Source organism: Hemiscyllium ocellatum, unplaced genomic scaffold (assembly GCF_020745735.1).
Source record: "Hemiscyllium ocellatum isolate sHemOce1 unplaced genomic scaffold, sHemOce1.pat.X.cur. scaffold_1360_pat_ctg1, whole genome shotgun sequence".
NCBI lineage: Eukaryota > Metazoa > Chordata > Chondrichthyes > Orectolobiformes > Hemiscylliidae > Hemiscyllium > Hemiscyllium ocellatum.
Genome location: NW_026867753.1, coordinates 34665 through 50924, shown reverse-complemented (window position 1 = coordinate 50924; position 16260 = coordinate 34665). Strand labels below are relative to the sequence as shown.

Below are 16260 nucleotides of genomic sequence, written 5' to 3'. Positions count from 1 at the left end.
GCGAAACAGTTGTCAGTTTGTCAACTGGGTCGGATTATAATGTTGTCAGCGATCTGCAGCAATGTGAACGGAGATGTCGAATCGAGCTGCTGGTGGTGATGAGGCGCGCTTGCAGCGTGACATGTTTACACGGGGAGATCAGCTCCCTCCCCATTCTCCACAGAGAGTCGGATACAAGTAGAGAGGATATTGAAAGTGGACGATAAAGAAAGGGTGCACGGACGTAATTCGCTTTTCGCAACTTTTCGGATTGATGCGGAATGCCGAGGAGCGAATCCTGTACGTGAGGGAAACGATGATTGGCATTTATGGGCAAGCTACACCAACACAAGGGGAGGCAATGAATAGGATCTTTCCGTCAAGGCCAACATTTCTCGCCCATGCCGAGATCAGCCTGGTGGTGAGCTGCTCTCTCGAACCGCTGCAGTCCAAGTGCTGTCGGTAGCCCCGCGATGCTGTTTGGGCGGGGATTCCCGATTTTGACCCGGTAACACCGGAGGAACAAGGACATATTTGCAATTCAGGACAGCGAGTGCCTCGGCGGGGGGAGAACTTGCGAATGGTGGTGTTCCCGTGGATCTGCTGCCGTCATCCTTCGAGGCTGCGTTGGCCATGGGTTTGCAAGGTGCTGCCTGAGGAATTCTGGTGAATCTTGTAGATGCCGGGGGAATGAATGACCCTGCCGGGGGAATGAATGACCCTGCCGCCGCCGCTGTCCCCGATCACCGGGAGAAACCTCTCTGCAGTCGACCTGACGTGCGGTGGCTCCGGCCCGTGCCATCTGATTGGTCGTCAGCGCGACCTACGCGGCTACGTAACAGAAAACCACGGGGAAAGCACAGCGACTGCTGCAGAGTGATCTTCCGGTCTGGTTGGATATCTTGGAAGGAAGGTAGACGGTAAGGGAATAAAGGAACTTTGAATATCATCAAACTGATGGAAAGGATAGTCGGCAAATATGACCTCCACCGTTGGAGTATTAATGTGCTATCGCTTCTCGGCCTTTTGGCTTGGAATATGTGTAGTTTCTGTTCTTATCAGTTTAATCGCTGATATCTCCCGAAGGTGGGAGTGTTTGTATTAAATGGATTTTTGGAGCAGGGAGATGGCTTAAGGGCTTGCTCTGTCCTCTCCATGTATCAGCCTGGTATTGCAGTGTTTCCAGGAATGGTGCACCCAACGCTTACCCAAGTTCAAAAGCAGGTGAATGCAATGTGAATCTCTTGCCTTTGCTAGTTTGCCGTGTTGATGGCAGTCAGTGATTGTTGCATCTATTGTCTTTTCAGTTGCAGGAAACTATCGTCTTTTGTTACGGGTTTTCTGTCTTATGAACCTGCTCTGCAGTTACCTGATGAAGGTGCAGCACGCTGAAAGCCAGGACAGGGGTAACCCCAACGTGCTACAGGGAACATTCTGGAACCAGGGGCCTGCCAGGAAGGTAACTTGCCAATTTGAATGAATGGATTTGCCCTTGTCTGCCGTTTTGGGCTTCTGCGGTCGTTCTTGGAACGTATCCCACCGATGGTACGGCGGTGGCGGGGGGTGGGGTGACTGCTGTAATTTCAAAGAACCCCGTTGGGCTGAAACCTGGTGTTGTGGGATTTTTAACACAGTCAAATCAGGTTGTGGGATCCCATGACTCAGCCAATGTCAAATGGCTATCAGATCAGCCCCCACAGCCCCTTCCCAACCCCCCCGCCTCCCCCCCCAACCCCGAGGCAACAAATTTATCCTAATATTTTCTTGAACAAGAAAGAAATGTCTTTGGTCTGTTTCCTGAATAGAGTGAAACCCCCATCTCTGTTTGTTTCTTCGCAAACTACTGTACGGAAGCGACCTGCTTTAGTAGCTACGTCTGTACGTAAAGATTATTCACGCAGACGATCGCCCAAGGCTGGAACTGGCTTCAGCTCCCTGGTGCCACCAGGCAGCCGTACTAACCACTGATCCACTGTGCCACCCGTACGATTTGGAACGATTTGTCATCATTTGCGGTGCAAGTAGCGAAACAGTTGTCAGTTTGTCAACTGGGTCGGATTATAATGTTGTCAGCGATCTGCAGCAATGTGAACGGAGATGTCGAATCGAGCTGCTGGTGGTGATGAGGCGCGCTTGCAGCGTGACATGTTTACACGGGGAGATCAGCTCCCTCCCCATTCTCCACAGAGAGTCGGATACAAGTAGAGAGGATATTGAAAGTGGACGATAAAGAAAGGGTGCACGGACGTAATTCGCTTTTCGCAACTTTTCGGATTGATGCGGAATGCCGAGGAGCGAATCCTGTACGTGAGGGAAACGATGATTGGCATTTATGGGCAAGCTACACCAACACAAGGGGAGGCAATGAATAGGATCTTTCCGTCAAGGCCAACATTTCTCGCCCATGCCGAGATCAGCCTGGTGGTGAGCTGCTCTCTCGAACCGCTGCAGTCCAAGTGCTGTCGGTAGCCCCGCGATGCTGTTTGGGCGGGGATTCCCGATTTTGACCCGGTAACACCGGAGGAACAAGGACATATTTGCAATTCAGGACAGCGAGTGCCTCGGGGGGGGAGAACTTGCGAATGGTGGTGTTCCCGTGGATCTGCTGCCGTCATCCTTCGAGGCTGCGTTGGCCATGGGTTTGCAAGGTGCTGCCTGAGGAATTCTGGTGAATCTTGTAGATGCCGGGGGAATGAATGACCCTGCCGGGGGAATGAATGACCCTGCCGCCGCCGCTGTCCCCGATCACCGGGAGAAACCTCTCTGCAGTCGACCTGACGTGCGGTGGCTCCGGCCCGTGCCATCTGATTGGTCGTCAGCGCGACCTACGCGGCTACGTAACAGAAAAGCACGGGGAAAGCACAGCGACTGCTGCAGAGTGATCTTCCGGTCTGGTTGGATATCTTGGAAGGAAGGTAGACGGTAAGGGAATAAAGGAACTTTGAATATCATCAAACTGATGGAAAGGATAGTCGGCAAATATGACCTCCACCGTTGGAGTATTAATGTGCTATCGCTTCTCGGCCTTTTGGCTTGGAATATGTGTAGTTTCTGTTCTTATCAGTTTAATCGCTGATATCTCCCGAAGGTGGGAGTGTTTGTATTAAATGGATTTTTGGAGCAGGGAGATGGCTTAAGGGCTTGCTCTGTCCTCTCCATGTATCAGCCTGGTATTGCAGTGTTTCCAGGAATGGTGCACCCAACGCTTACCCAAGTTCAAAAGCAGGTGAATGCAATGTGAATCTCTTGCCTTTGCTAGTTTGCCGTGTTGATGGCAGTCAGTGATTGTTGCATCTATTGTCTTTTCAGTTGCAGGAAACTATCGTCTTTTGTTACGGGTTTTCTGTCTTATGAACCTGCTCTGCAGTTACCTGATGAAGGTGCAGCACGCTGAAAGCCAGGACAGGGGTAACCCCAACGTGCTACAGGGAACATTCTGGAACCAGGGGCCTGCCAGGAAGGTAACTTGCCAATTTGAATGAATGGATTTGCCCTTGTCTGCCGTTTTGGGCTTCTGCGGTCGTTCTTGGAACGTATCCCACCGATGGTACGGCGGTGGCGGGGGGTGGGGTGACTGCTGTAATTTCAAAGAACCCCGTTGGGCTGAAACCTGGTGTTGTGGGATTTTTAACACAGTCAAATCAGGTTGTGGGATCCCATGACTCAGCCAATGTCAAATGGCTATCAGATCAGCCCCCACAGCCCCTTCCCAACCCCCCCGCCTCCCCCCCCACCCCGAGGCAACAAATTTATCCTAATATTTTCTTGAACAAGAAAGAAATGTCTTTGGTCTGTTTCCTGAATAGAGTGAAACCCCCATCTCTGTTTGTTTCTTCGCAAACTACTGTACGGAAGCGACCTGCTTTAGTAGCTACGTCTGTACGTAAAGATTATTCACGCAGACGATCGCCCAAGGCTGGAACTGGCTTCAGCTCCCTGGTGCCACCAGGCAGCCGTACTAACCACTGATCCACTGTGCCACCCGTACGATTTGGAACGATTTGTCATCATTTGCGGTGCAAGTAGCGAAACAGTTGTCAGTTTGTCAACTGGGTCGGATTATAATGTTGTCAGCGATCTGCAGCAATGTGAACGGAGATGTCGAATCGAGCTGCTGGTGGTGATGAGGCGCGCTTGCAGCGTGACATGTTTACACGGGGAGATCAGCTCCCTCCCCATTCTCCACAGAGAGTCGGATACAAGTAGAGAGGATATTGAAAGTGGACGATAAAGAAAGGGTGCACGGACGTAATTCGCTTTTCGCAACTTTTCGGATTGATGCGGAATGCCGAGGAGCGAATCCTGTACGTGAGGGAAACGATGATTGGCATTTATGGGCAAGCTACACCAACACAAGGGGAGGCAATGAATAGGATCTTTCCGTCAAGGCCAACATTTCTCGCCCATGCCGAGATCAGCCTGGTGGTGAGCTGCTCTCTCGAACCGCTGCAGTCCAAGTGCTGTCGGTAGCCCCGCGATGCTGTTTGGGCGGGGATTCCCGATTTTGACCCGGTAACACCGGAGGAACAAGGACATATTTGCAATTCAGGACAGCGAGTGCCTCGGCGGGGGGGAGAACTTGCGAATGGTGGTGTTCCCGTGGATCTGCTGCCGTCATCCTTCGAGGCTGCGTTGGCCATGGGTTTGCAAGGTGCTGCCTGAGGAATTCTGGTGAATCTTGTAGATGCCGGGGGAATGAATGACCCTGCCGGGGAATGAATGACCCTGCCGCCGCCGCTGTCCCCGATCACCGGGAGAAACCTCTCTGCAGTCGACCTGACGTGCGGTGGCTCCGGCCCGTGCCATCTGATTGGTCGTCAGCGCGACCTACGCGGCTACGTAACAGAAAAGCACGGGGAAAGCACAGCGACTGCTGCAGAGTGATCTTCCGGTCTGGTTGGATATCTTGGAAGGAAGGTAGACGGTAAGGGAATAAAGGAACTTTGAATATCATCAAACTGATGGAAAGGATAGTCGGCAAATATGACCTCCACCGTTGGAGTATTAATGTGCTATCGCTTCTCGGCCTTTTGGCTTGGAATATGTGTAGTTTCTGTTCTTATCAGTTTAATCGCTGATATCTCCCGAAGGTGGGAGTGTTTGTATTAAATGGATTTTTGGAGCAGGGAGATGGCTTAAGGGCTTGCTCTGTCCTCTCCATGTATCAGCCTGGTATTGCAGTGTTTCCAGGAATGGTGCACCCAACGCTTACCCAAGTTCAAAAGCAGGTGAATGCAATGTGAATCTCTTGCCTTTGCTAGTTTGCCGTGTTGATGGCAGTCAGTGATTGTTGCATCTATTGTCTTTTCAGTTGCAGGAAACTATCGTCTTTTGTTACGGGTTTTCTGTCTTATGAACCTGCTCTGCAGTTACCTGATGAAGGTGCAGCACGCTGAAAGCCAGGACAGGGGTAACCCCAACGTGCTACAGGGAACATTCTGGAACCAGGGGCCTGCCAGGAAGGTAACTTGCCAATTTGAATGAATGGATTTGCCCTTGTCTGCCGTTTTGGGCTTCTGCGGTCGTTCTTGGAACGTATCCCACCGATGGTACGGCGGTGGCGGGGGGTGGGGTGACTGCTGTAATTTCAAAGAACCCCGTTGGGCTGAAACCTGGTGTTGTGGGATTTTTAACACAGTCAAATCAGGTTGTGGGATCCCATGACTCAGCCAATGTCAAATGGCTATCAGATCAGCCCCCACAGCCCCTTCCCAACCCCCCCGCCTCCCCCCCCAACCCCGAGGCAACAAATTTATCCTAATATTTTCTTGAACAAGAAAGAAATGTCTTTGGTCTGTTTCCTGAATAGAGTGAAACCCCCATCTCTGTTTGTTTCTTCGCAAACTACTGTACGGAAGCGACCTGCTTTAGTAGCTACGTCTGTACGTAAAGATTATTCACGCAGACGATCGCCCAAGGCTGGAACTGGCTTCAGCTCCCTGGTGCCACCAGGCAGCCGTACTAACCACTGATCCACTGTGCCACCCGTACGATTTGGAACGATTTGTCATCATTTGCGGTGCAAGTAGCGAAACAGTTGTCAGTTTGTCAACTGGGTCGGATTATAATGTTGTCAGCGATCTGCAGCAATGTGAACGGAGATGTCGAATCGAGCTGCTGGTGGTGATGAGGCGCGCTTGCAGCGTGACATGTTTACACGGGGAGATCAGCTCCCTCCCCATTCTCCACAGAGAGTCGGATACAAGTAGAGAGGATATTGAAAGTGGACGATAAAGAAAGGGTGCACGGACGTAATTCGCTTTTCGCAACTTTTCGGATTGATGCGGAATGCCGAGGAGCGAATCCTGTACGTGAGGGAAACGATGATTGGCATTTATGGGCAAGCTACACCAACACAAGGGGAGGCAATGAATAGGATCTTTCCGTCAAGGCCAACATTTCTCGCCCATGCCGAGATCAGCCTGGTGGTGAGCTGCTCTCTCGAACCGCTGCAGTCCAAGTGCTGTCGGTAGCCCCGCGATGCTGTTTGGGCGGGGATTCCCGATTTTGACCCGGTAACACCGGAGGAACAAGGACATATTTGCAATTCAGGACAGCGAGTGCCTCGGGGGGGGGAGAACTTGCGAATGGTGGTGTTCCCGTGGATCTGCTGCCGTCATCCTTCGAGGCTGCGTTGGCCATGGGTTTGCAAGGTGCTGCCTGAGGAATTCTGGTGAATCTTGTAGATGCCGGGGGAATGAATGACCCTGCCGGGGAATGAATGACCCTGCCGCCGCCGCTGTCCCCGATCACCGGGAGAAACCTCTCTGCAGTCGACCTGACGTGCGTGGCTCCGGCCCGTGCCATCTGATTGGTCGTCAGCGCGACCTACGCGGCTACGTAACAGAAAAGCACGGGGAAAGCACAGCGACTGCTGCAGAGTGATCTTCCGGTCTGGTTGGATATCTTGGAAGGAAGGTAGACGGTAAGGGAATAAAGGAACTTTGAATATCATCAAACTGATGGAAAGGATAGTCGGCAAATATGACCTCCACCGTTGGAGTATTAATGTGCTATCGCTTCTCGGCCTTTTGGCTTGGAATATGTGTAGTTTCTGTTCTTATCAGTTTAATCGCTGATATCTCCCGAAGGTGGGAGTGTTTGTATTAAATGGATTTTTGGAGCAGGGAGATGGCTTAAGGGCTTGCTCTGTCCTCTCCATGTATCAGCCTGGTATTGCAGTGTTTCCAGGAATGGTGCACCCAACGCTTACCCAAGTTCAAAGCAGGTGAATGCAATGTGAATCTCTTGCCTTTGCTAGTTTGCCGTGTTGATGGCAGTCAGTGATTGTTGCATCTATTGTCTTTTCAGTTGCAGGAAACTATCGTCTATTGTTACGGGTTTTCTGTCTTATGAACCTGCTCTGCAGTTACCTGATGAAGGTGCAGCACGCTGAAAGCCAGGACAGGGGTAACCCCCAACGTGCTACAGGGAACATTCTGGAACCAGGGGCCTGCCAGGAAGGTAACTTGCCAATTTGAATGAATGGATTTGCCCTTGTCTGCCGTTTTGGGCTTCTGCGGTCGTTCTTGAACGTATCCCACCGATGGTACGGCGGTGGCGGGGGTGGGGTGACTGCTGTAATTTCAAAGAACCCCGTTGGGCTGAAACCTGGTGTTGTGGGATTTTTAACACAGTCAAATCAGGTTGTGGGATCCCATGACTCAGCCAATGTCAAATGGCTATCAGATCAGCCCCCACAGCCCCTTCCCAACCCCCCCCGCCTCCCCCCCCCACCCCGAGGCAACAAATTTATCCTAATATTTTCTTGAACAAGAAAGAAATGTCTTTGGTCTGTTTCCTGAATAGAGTGAAACCCCCATCTCTGTTTGTTTCTTCGCAAACTACTGTACGGAAGCGACCTGCTTTAGTAGCTACGTCTGTACGTAAAGTTTATTCACGCAGACGATCGCCCAAGGCTGGAACTGGCTTCAGCTCCTGGTGCCACCAGGCAGCCGTACTAACCACTGATCCACTGTGCCACCCGTACGATTTGGAACGATTTGTCATCATTTGCGGTGCAAGTAGCGAAACAGTTGTCAGTTTGTCAACTGGGTCGGATTATAATGTTGTCAGCGATCTGCAGCAATGTGAACGGAGATGTCGAATCAAGCTGCTGGTGGTGATGAGGCGCGCTTGCAGCGTGACATGTTTACACGGGGGAGATCAGCTCCCTCCCATTCTCCACAGAGAGTCGGATACAAGTAGAGAGGATATTGAAAGTGGACGATAAAGAAAGGGTGCACGGACGTAATTCGCTTTTCGCAACTTTTCGGATTGATGCGGAATGCCGAGGAGCGAATCCTGTACGTGAGGGAAACGATGATTGGCATTTATGGGCAAGCTACACCAACACAAGGGGAGGCAATGAATAGGATCTTTCCGTCAAGGCCAACATTTCTCGCCCATGCCGAGATCAGCCTGGTGGTGAGCTGCTCTCTCGAACCGCTGCAGTCCAAGTGCTGTCGGTAGCCCCGCGATGCTGTTTGGGCGGGATTCCCGATTTTGACCCGGTAACACCGGAGGAACAAAGACATATTTGCAATTCAGGACAGCGAGTGTCTCGGGGGGGGGGGGAGGGGGGAGAACTTGCGAATGGTGGTGTTCCCGTGGATCTGCTGCCGTCATCCTTCGAGGCTGCGTTGGCCATGGGTTTGCAAGGTGCTGCCTGAGGAATTCTGGTGAATCTTGTAGATGCCGGGGGAATGAATGACCCTGCCGGGGAATGAATGACCCTGCCGCCGCCGCTGTCCCCGATCACCGGGAGAAACCTCTCTGCAGTCGACCTGACGTGCGGTGGCTCCGGCCCGTGCCATCTGATTGGTCGTCAGCGCGACCTACGCGGCTACGTAACAGATGGAGAGAAAAGCACGGGGAAAGCACAGCGACTGCTGCAGAGTGATCTTCCGGTCTGGTTGGATATCTTGGAAGGAAGGTAGACGGTAAGGGAATAAAGGAACTTTGAATATCATCAAACTGATGGAAAGGATAGTCGGCAAATATGACCTCCACCGTTGGAGTATTGATGTGCTATCGCTTCTCGGCCTTTTGGCTTGGAATATGTGTAGTTTCTGTTCTTATCAGTTTAATCGCTGATATCTCCCGAAGGTGGGAGTGTTTGTATTAAATGGATTTTTGGAGCAGGGAGATGGCTTAAGGGCTTGCTCTGTCCTCTCCATGTATCAGCCTGGTATTGCAGTGTTTCCAGGAATGGTGCACCCAACGCTTACCCAAGTTCAAAAGCAGGTGAATGCAATGTGAATCTCTTGCCTTTGCTAGTTTGCCGTGTTGATGGCAGTCAGTGATTGTTGCATCTATTGTCTTTTCAGTTGCAGGAAACTATCGTCTTTTGTTACGGGTTTCTGTCTTATGAACCTGCTCTGCAGTTACCTGATGAAGGTGCAGCACGCAGAAAGCCAGGACAGGGGTAACCCCAACGTGCTACAGGGAACATTCTGGAACCAGGGGCCTGCCAGGAAGGTAACTTGCCAATTTAAATGAATGGATTTGCCCTTGTCTGCCGTTTTGGGCTTCTGCGGTCGTTCTTGGAACGTATCCCACCGATGGTACGGCGGTGGCGGGGGTGGGGTGACTGCTGTAATTTCAAAGAACCCCGTTGGCCTGAAACCTGGTGTTGTGGGATTTTTAACACAGTCAAATCAGGTTGTGGGATCCCATGACTCAGCCAATGTCAAATGGCTATCAGATCAGCCCCCACAGCCCCTTCCCAACCCCCCCGCCCTCCCCCCCCACCCCCGAGGCAACAAATTTATCCTAATATTTTCTTGAACAAGAAAGAAATGTCTTTGGTCTGTTTCCTGAATAGAGTGAAACCCCCATCTCTGTTTGTTTCTTCGCAAACTACTGTACGGAAGCGACCTGCTTTAGTAGCTACGTCTGTACGTAAAGATTATTCACGCAGACGATCGCCCAAGGCTGGAACTGGCTTCAGCTCCCTGGTGCCACCAGGCAGCCGTACTAACCACTGATCCACTGTGCCACCCGTACGATTTGGAACGATTTGTCATCATTTGCGGTGCAAGTAGCGAAACAGTTGTCAGTTTGTCAACTGGGTCGGATTATAATGTTGTCAGCGATCTGCAGCAATGTGAACGGAGATGTCGAATCGAGCTGCTGGTGGTGATGAGGCGCGCTTGCAGCGTGACATGTTTACACGGGGAGATCAGCTCCCTCCCCATTCTCCAGAGAGTCGGATACAAGTAGAGAGGATATTGAGAGTGGACGATAAAGAAAGGGTGCACGGACGTAATTCGCTTTTCGCAACTTTTCGGATTGATGCGGAATGCCGAGGAGCGAATCCTGTACGTGAGGGAAACGATGATTGGCATTTATGGGCAAGCTACACCAACACAAGGGGAGGCAATGAATAGGATCTTTCCGTCAAGGCCAACATTTCTCGCCCATGCCGAGATCAGCCTGGTGGTGAGCTGCTCTCTCGAACCGCTGCAGTCCAAGTGCTGTCGGTAGCCCCGCGATGCTGTTTGGGCGGGGATTCCCGATTTTGACCCGGTAACACCGGAGGAACAAAGACATATTTGCAATTCAGGACAGCGAGTGTCTCGGGGGGGGGGAGGGTGGAGAACTTGCGAATGGTGGTGTTCCCGTGGATCTGCTGCCGTCATCCTTCGAGGCTGCGTTGGCCATGGGTTTGCAAGGTGCTGCCTGAGGAATTCTGGTGAATCTTGTAGATGCCGGGGAATGAATGACCCTGCCGGGGAATGAATGACCCTGCCGCCGCCGCTGTCCCCGATCACCGGGAGAAACCTCTCTGCAGTCGACCTGACGTGCGGTGGCTCCGGCCCGTGCCATCTGATTGGTCGTCAGCGCGACCTACGCGGCTACGTAACAGATGGAGAGAAAAGCACGGGGAAAGCACAGCGACTGCTGCAGAGTGATCTTCCGGTCTGGTTGGATATCTTGGAAGGAAGGTAGACGGTAAGGGAATAAAGGAACTTTGAATATCATCAAACTGATGGAAAGGATAGTCGGCAAATATGACCTCCACCGTTGGAGTATTGATGTGCTATCGCTTCTCGGCCTTTTGGCTTGGAATATGTGTAGTTTCTGTTCTTATCAGTTTAATCGCTGATATCTCCCGAAGGTGGGAGTGTTTGTATTAAATGGATTTTTGGAGCAGGGAGATGGCTTAAGGGCTTGCTCTGTCCTCTCCATGTATCAGCCTGGTATTGCAGTGTTTCCAGGAATGGTGCACCCAACGCTTACCCAAGTTCAAAAGCAGGTGAATGCAATGTGAATCTCTTGCCTTTGCTAGTTTGCCGTGTTGATGGCAGTCAGTGATTGTTGCATCTATTGTCTTTTCAGTTGCAGGAAACTATCGTCTTTTGTTACGGGTTTTCTGTCTTATGAACCTGCTCTGCAGTTACCTGATGAAGGTGCAGCACGCAGAAAGCCAGGACAGGGTAACCCCAACGTGCTACAGGGAACATTCTGGAACCAGGGCCTGCCAGGAAGGTAACTTGCCAATTTAAATGAATGGATTTGCCCTTGTCTGCCGTTTTGGGCTTCTGCGGTCGTTCTTGGAACGTATCCCACCGATGGTACGGCGGTGGCGGGGGGTGGGGTGACTGCTGTAATTTCAAAGAACCCCGTTGGCCTGAAACCTGGTGTTGTGGGATTTTTAACACAGTCAAATCAGGTTGTGGGATCCCATGACTCAGCCAATGTCAAATGGCTATCAGATCAGCCCCCACAGCCCCTTCCCAACCCCCCGCCTCCCCCCCCACCCCCGAGGCAACAAATTTATCCTAATATTTTCTTGAACAAGAAAGAAATGTCTTTGGTCTGTTTCCTGAATAGAGTGAAACCCCCATCTCTGTTTGTTTCTTCGCAAACTACTGTACGGAAGCGACCTGCTTTAGTAGCTACGTCTGTACGTAAAGATTATTCACGCAGACGATCGCCCAAGGCTGGAACTGGCTTCAGCTCCCTGGTGCCACCAGGCAGCCGTACTAACCACTGATCCACTGTGCCACCCGTACGATTTGGAACGATTTGTCATCATTTGCGGTGCAAGTAGCGAAACAGTTGTCAGTTTGTCAACTGGGTCGGATTATAATGTTGTCAGCGATCTGCAGCAATGTGAACGGAGATGTCGAATCGAGCTGCTGGTGGTGATGAGGCGCGCTTGCAGCGTGACATGTTTACACGGGGAGATCAGCTCCCTCCCCATTCTCCAGAGAGTCGGATACAAGTAGAGAGGATATTGAGAGTGGACGATAAAGAAAGGGTGCACGGACGTAATTCGCTTTTCGCAACTTTTCGGATTGATGCGGAATGCCGAGGAGCGAATCCTGTACGTGAGGGAAACGATGATTGGCATTTATGGGCAAGCTACACCAACACAAGGGGAGGCAATGAATAGGATCTTTCCGTCAAGGCCAACATTTCTCGCCCATGCCGAGATCAGCCTGGTGGTGAGCTGCTCTCTCGAACCGCTGCAGTCCAAGTGCTGTCGGTAGCCCCGCGATGCTGTTTGGGCGGGGATTCCCGATTTTGACCCGGTAACACCGGAGGAACAAAGACATATTTGCAATTCAGGACAGCGAGTGTCTCGGGGGGGGGGGAGGGGGAGAACTTGCGAATGGTGGTGTTCCCGTGGATCTGCTGCCGTCATCCTTCGAGGCTGCGTTGGCCATGGGTTTGCAAGGTGCTGCCTGAGGAATTCTGGTGAATCTTGTAGATGCCGGGGAATGAATGACCCTGCCGGGGAATGAATGACCCTGCCGCCGCCGCTGTCCCCGATCACCGGGAGAAACCTCTCTGCAGTCGACCTGACGTGCGGTGGCTCCGGCCCGTGCCATCTGATTGGTCGTCAGCGCGACCTACGCGGCTACGTAACAGATGGAGAGAAAAGCACGGGGAAAGCACAGCGACTGCTGCAGAGTGATCTTCCGGTCTGGTTGGATATCTTGGAAGGAAGGTAGACGGTAAGGGAATAAAGGAACTTTGAATATCATCAAACTGATGGAAAGGATAGTCGGCAAATATGACCTCCACCGTTGGAGTATTGATGTGCTATCGCTTCTCGGCCTTTTGGCTTGGAATATGTGTAGTTTCTGTTCTTATCAGTTTAATCGCTGATATCTCCCGAAGGTGGGAGTGTTTGTATTAAATGGATTTTTGGAGCAGGGAGATGGCTTAAGGGCTTGCTCTGTCCTCTCCATGTATCAGCCTGGTATTGCAGTGTTTCCAGGAATGGTGCACCCAACGCTTACCCAAGTTCAAAAGCAGGTGAATGCAATGTGAATCTCTTGCCTTTGCTAGTTTGCCGTGTTGATGGCAGTCAGTGATTGTTGCATCTATTGTCTTTTCAGTTGCAGGAAACTATCGTCTTTTGTTACGGGTTTTCTGTCTTATGAACCTGCTCTGCAGTTACCTGATGAAGGTGCAGCACGCAGAAAGCCAGGACAGGGGTAACCCCAACGTGCTACAGGGAACATTCTGGAACCAGGGGCCTGCCAGGAAGGTAACTTGCCAATTTAAATGAATGGATTTGCCCTTGTCTGCCGTTTTGGGCTTCTGCGGTCGTTCTTGGAACGTATCCCACCGATGGTACGGCGGTGGCGGGGGGTGGGGTGACTGCTGTAATTTCAAAGAACCCCGTTGGCCTGAAACCTGGTGTTGTGGGATTTTTAACACAGTCAAATCAGGTTGTGGGATCCCATGACTCAGCCAATGTCAAATGGCTATCAGATCAGCCCCCACAGCCCCTTCCCAACCCCCCCGCCTCCCCCCCCACCCCCGAGGCAACAAATTTATCCTAATATTTTCTTGAACAAGAAAGAAATGTCTTTGGTCTGTTTCCTGAATAGAGTGAAACCCCCATCTCTGTTTGTTTCTTCGCAAACTACTGTACGGAAGCGACCTGCTTTAGTAGCTACGTCTGTACGTAAAGATTATTCACGCAGACGATCGCCCAAGGCTGGAACTGGCTTCAGCTCCCTGGTGCCACCAGGCAGCCGTACTAACCACTGATCCACTGTGCCACCCGTACGATTTGGAACGATTTGTCATCATTTGCGGTGCAAGTAGCGAAACAGTTGTCAGTTTGTCAACTGGGTCGGATTATAATGTTGTCAGCGATCTGCAGCAATGTGAACGGAGATGTCGAATCGAGCTGCTGGTGGTGATGAGGCGCGCTTGCAGCGTGACATGTTTACACGGGGAGATCAGCTCCCTCCCCATTCTCCAGAGAGTCGGATACAAGTAGAGAGGATATTGAGAGTGGACGATAAAGAAAGGGTGCACGGACGTAATTCGCTTTTCGCAACTTTTCGGATTGATGCGGAATGCCGAGGAGTGAATCCTGTACGTGAGGGAAACGATGATTGGCATTTATGGGCAAGCTACACCAACACAAGGGGAGGCAATGAATAGGATCTTTCCGTCAAGGCCAACATTTCTCGCCCATGCCGAGATCAGCCTGGTGGTGAGCTGCTCTCTCGAACCGCTGCAGTCCAAGTGCTGTCGGTAGCCCCGCGATGCTGTTTGGGCGGGGATTCCCGATTTTGACCCGGTAACACCGGAGGAACAAAGACATATTTGCAATTCAGGACAGCGAGTGTCTCGGGGGGGGGGGAGGGTGGAGAACTTGCGAATGGTGGTGTTCCCGTGGATCTGCTGCCGTCATCCTTCGAGGCTGCGTTGGCCATGGGTTTGCAAGGTGCTGCCTGAGGAATTCTGGTGAATCTTGTAGATGCCGGGGAATGAATGACCCTGCCGGGGAATGAATGACCCTGCCGCCGCCGCTGTCCCCGATCACCGGGAGAAACCTCTCTGCAGTCGACCTGACGTGCGGTGGCTCCGGCCCGTGCCATCTGATTGGTCGTCAGCGCGACCTACGCGGCTACGTAACAGATGGAGAGAAAAGCACGGGGAAAGCACAGCGACTGCTGCAGAGTGATCTTCCGGTCTGGTTGGATATCTTGGAAGGAAGGTAGACGGTAAGGGAATAAAGGAACTTTGAATATCATCAAACTGATGGAAAGGATAGTCGGCAAATATGACCTCCACCGTTGGAGTATTGATGTGCTATCGCTTCTCGGCCTTTTGGCTTGGAATATGTGTAGTTTCTGTTCTTATCAGTTTAATCGCTGATATCTCCCGAAGGTGGGAGTGTTTGTATTAAATGGATTTTTGGAGCAGGGAGATGGCTTAAGGGCTTGCTCTGTCCTCTCCATGTATCAGCCTGGTATTGCAGTGTTTCCAGGAATGGTGCACCCAACGCTTACCCAAGTTCAAAAGCAGGTGAATGCAATGTGAATCTCTTGCCTTTGCTAGTTTGCCGTGTTGATGGCAGTCAGTGATTGTTGCATCTATTGTCTTTTCAGTTGCAGGAAACTATCGTCTTTTGTTACGGGTTTTCTGTCTTATGAACCTGCTCTGCAGTTACCTGATGAAGGTGCAGCACGCAGAAAGCCAGGACAGGGGTAACCCCAACGTGCTACAGGGAACATTCTGGAACCAGGGGCCTGCCAGGAAGGTAACTTGCCAATTTAAATGAATGGATTTGCCCTTGTCTGCCGTTTTGGGCTTCTGCGGTCGTTCTTGGAACGTATCCCACCGATGGTACGGCGGTGGCGGGGGTGGGGTGACTGCTGTAATTTCAAAGAACCCCGTTGGGCTGAAACCTGGTGTTGTGGGATTTTTAACACAGTCAAATCAGGTTGTGGGATCCCATGACTCAGCCAATGTCAAATGGCTATCAGATCAGCCCCCACAGCCCCTTCCCAACCCCCCCGCCTCCCCCCCCACCCCCGAGGCAACAAATTTATCCTAATATTTTCTTGAACAAGAAAGAAATGTCTTTGGTCTGTTTCCTGAATAGAGTGAAACCCCCATCTCTGTTTGTTTCTTCGCAAACTACTGTACGGAAGCGACCTGCTTTAGTAGCTACGTCTGTACGTAAAGATTATTCACGCAGACGATCGCCCAAGGCTGGAACTGGCTTCAGCTCCCTGGTGCCACCAGGCAGCCGTACTAACCACTGATCCACTGTGCCACCCGTACGATTTGGAACGATTTGTCATCATTTGCGGTGCAAGTAGCGAAACAGTTGTCAGTTTGTCAACTGGGTCGGATTATAATGTTGTCAGCGATCTGCAGCAATGTGAACGGAGATGTCGAATCGAGCTGCTGGTGGTGATGAGGCGCGCTTGCAGCGTGACATGTTTACACGGGGAGATCAGCTCCCTCCCCATTCTCCAGAGAGTCGGATACAAGTAGAGAGGATATTGAGAG

General features: G+C 51.5%; 8 non-coding genes across 8 annotated transcripts; all 8 read left to right on the top strand.

Annotated features, from left to right (window-relative positions):
- The first annotated feature begins 989 nt into the window (after window positions 1-989).
- On the top strand, window positions 990-1181 carry LOC132809871 (U2 spliceosomal RNA). The gene has a single exon (XR_009642592.1). It is a non-coding gene; the product is annotated as a U2 spliceosomal RNA (small nuclear RNA).
- A 1810-nt stretch (window positions 1182-2991) lies between these two features.
- On the top strand, window positions 2992-3183 carry LOC132809870 (U2 spliceosomal RNA). Its single transcript, XR_009642591.1, has one exon. It is a non-coding gene; the product is annotated as a U2 spliceosomal RNA (small nuclear RNA).
- A 1810-nt stretch (window positions 3184-4993) lies between these two features.
- On the top strand, window positions 4994-5185 carry LOC132809869 (U2 spliceosomal RNA). Its single transcript, XR_009642590.1, has one exon. It is a non-coding gene; the product is annotated as a U2 spliceosomal RNA (small nuclear RNA).
- A 1809-nt stretch (window positions 5186-6994) lies between these two features.
- On the top strand, window positions 6995-7186 carry LOC132809868 (U2 spliceosomal RNA). The gene has a single exon (XR_009642589.1). It is a non-coding gene; the product is annotated as a U2 spliceosomal RNA (small nuclear RNA).
- A 1825-nt stretch (window positions 7187-9011) lies between these two features.
- LOC132809867 (U2 spliceosomal RNA) lies at window positions 9012-9203 on the top strand. The gene has a single exon (XR_009642588.1). It is a non-coding gene; the product is annotated as a U2 spliceosomal RNA (small nuclear RNA).
- Window positions 9204-11025: 1822 nt separating this feature from the next.
- Window positions 11026-11217, top strand: LOC132809866 (U2 spliceosomal RNA). Its single transcript, XR_009642586.1, has one exon. It is a non-coding gene; the product is annotated as a U2 spliceosomal RNA (small nuclear RNA).
- Window positions 11218-13037: 1820 nt separating this feature from the next.
- LOC132809865 (U2 spliceosomal RNA) lies at window positions 13038-13229 on the top strand. Its single transcript, XR_009642585.1, has one exon. It is a non-coding gene; the product is annotated as a U2 spliceosomal RNA (small nuclear RNA).
- A 1824-nt stretch (window positions 13230-15053) lies between these two features.
- LOC132809863 (U2 spliceosomal RNA) lies at window positions 15054-15245 on the top strand. The gene has a single exon (XR_009642583.1). It is a non-coding gene; the product is annotated as a U2 spliceosomal RNA (small nuclear RNA).
- The last annotated feature ends 1015 nt before the right edge of the window (window positions 15246-16260 follow it).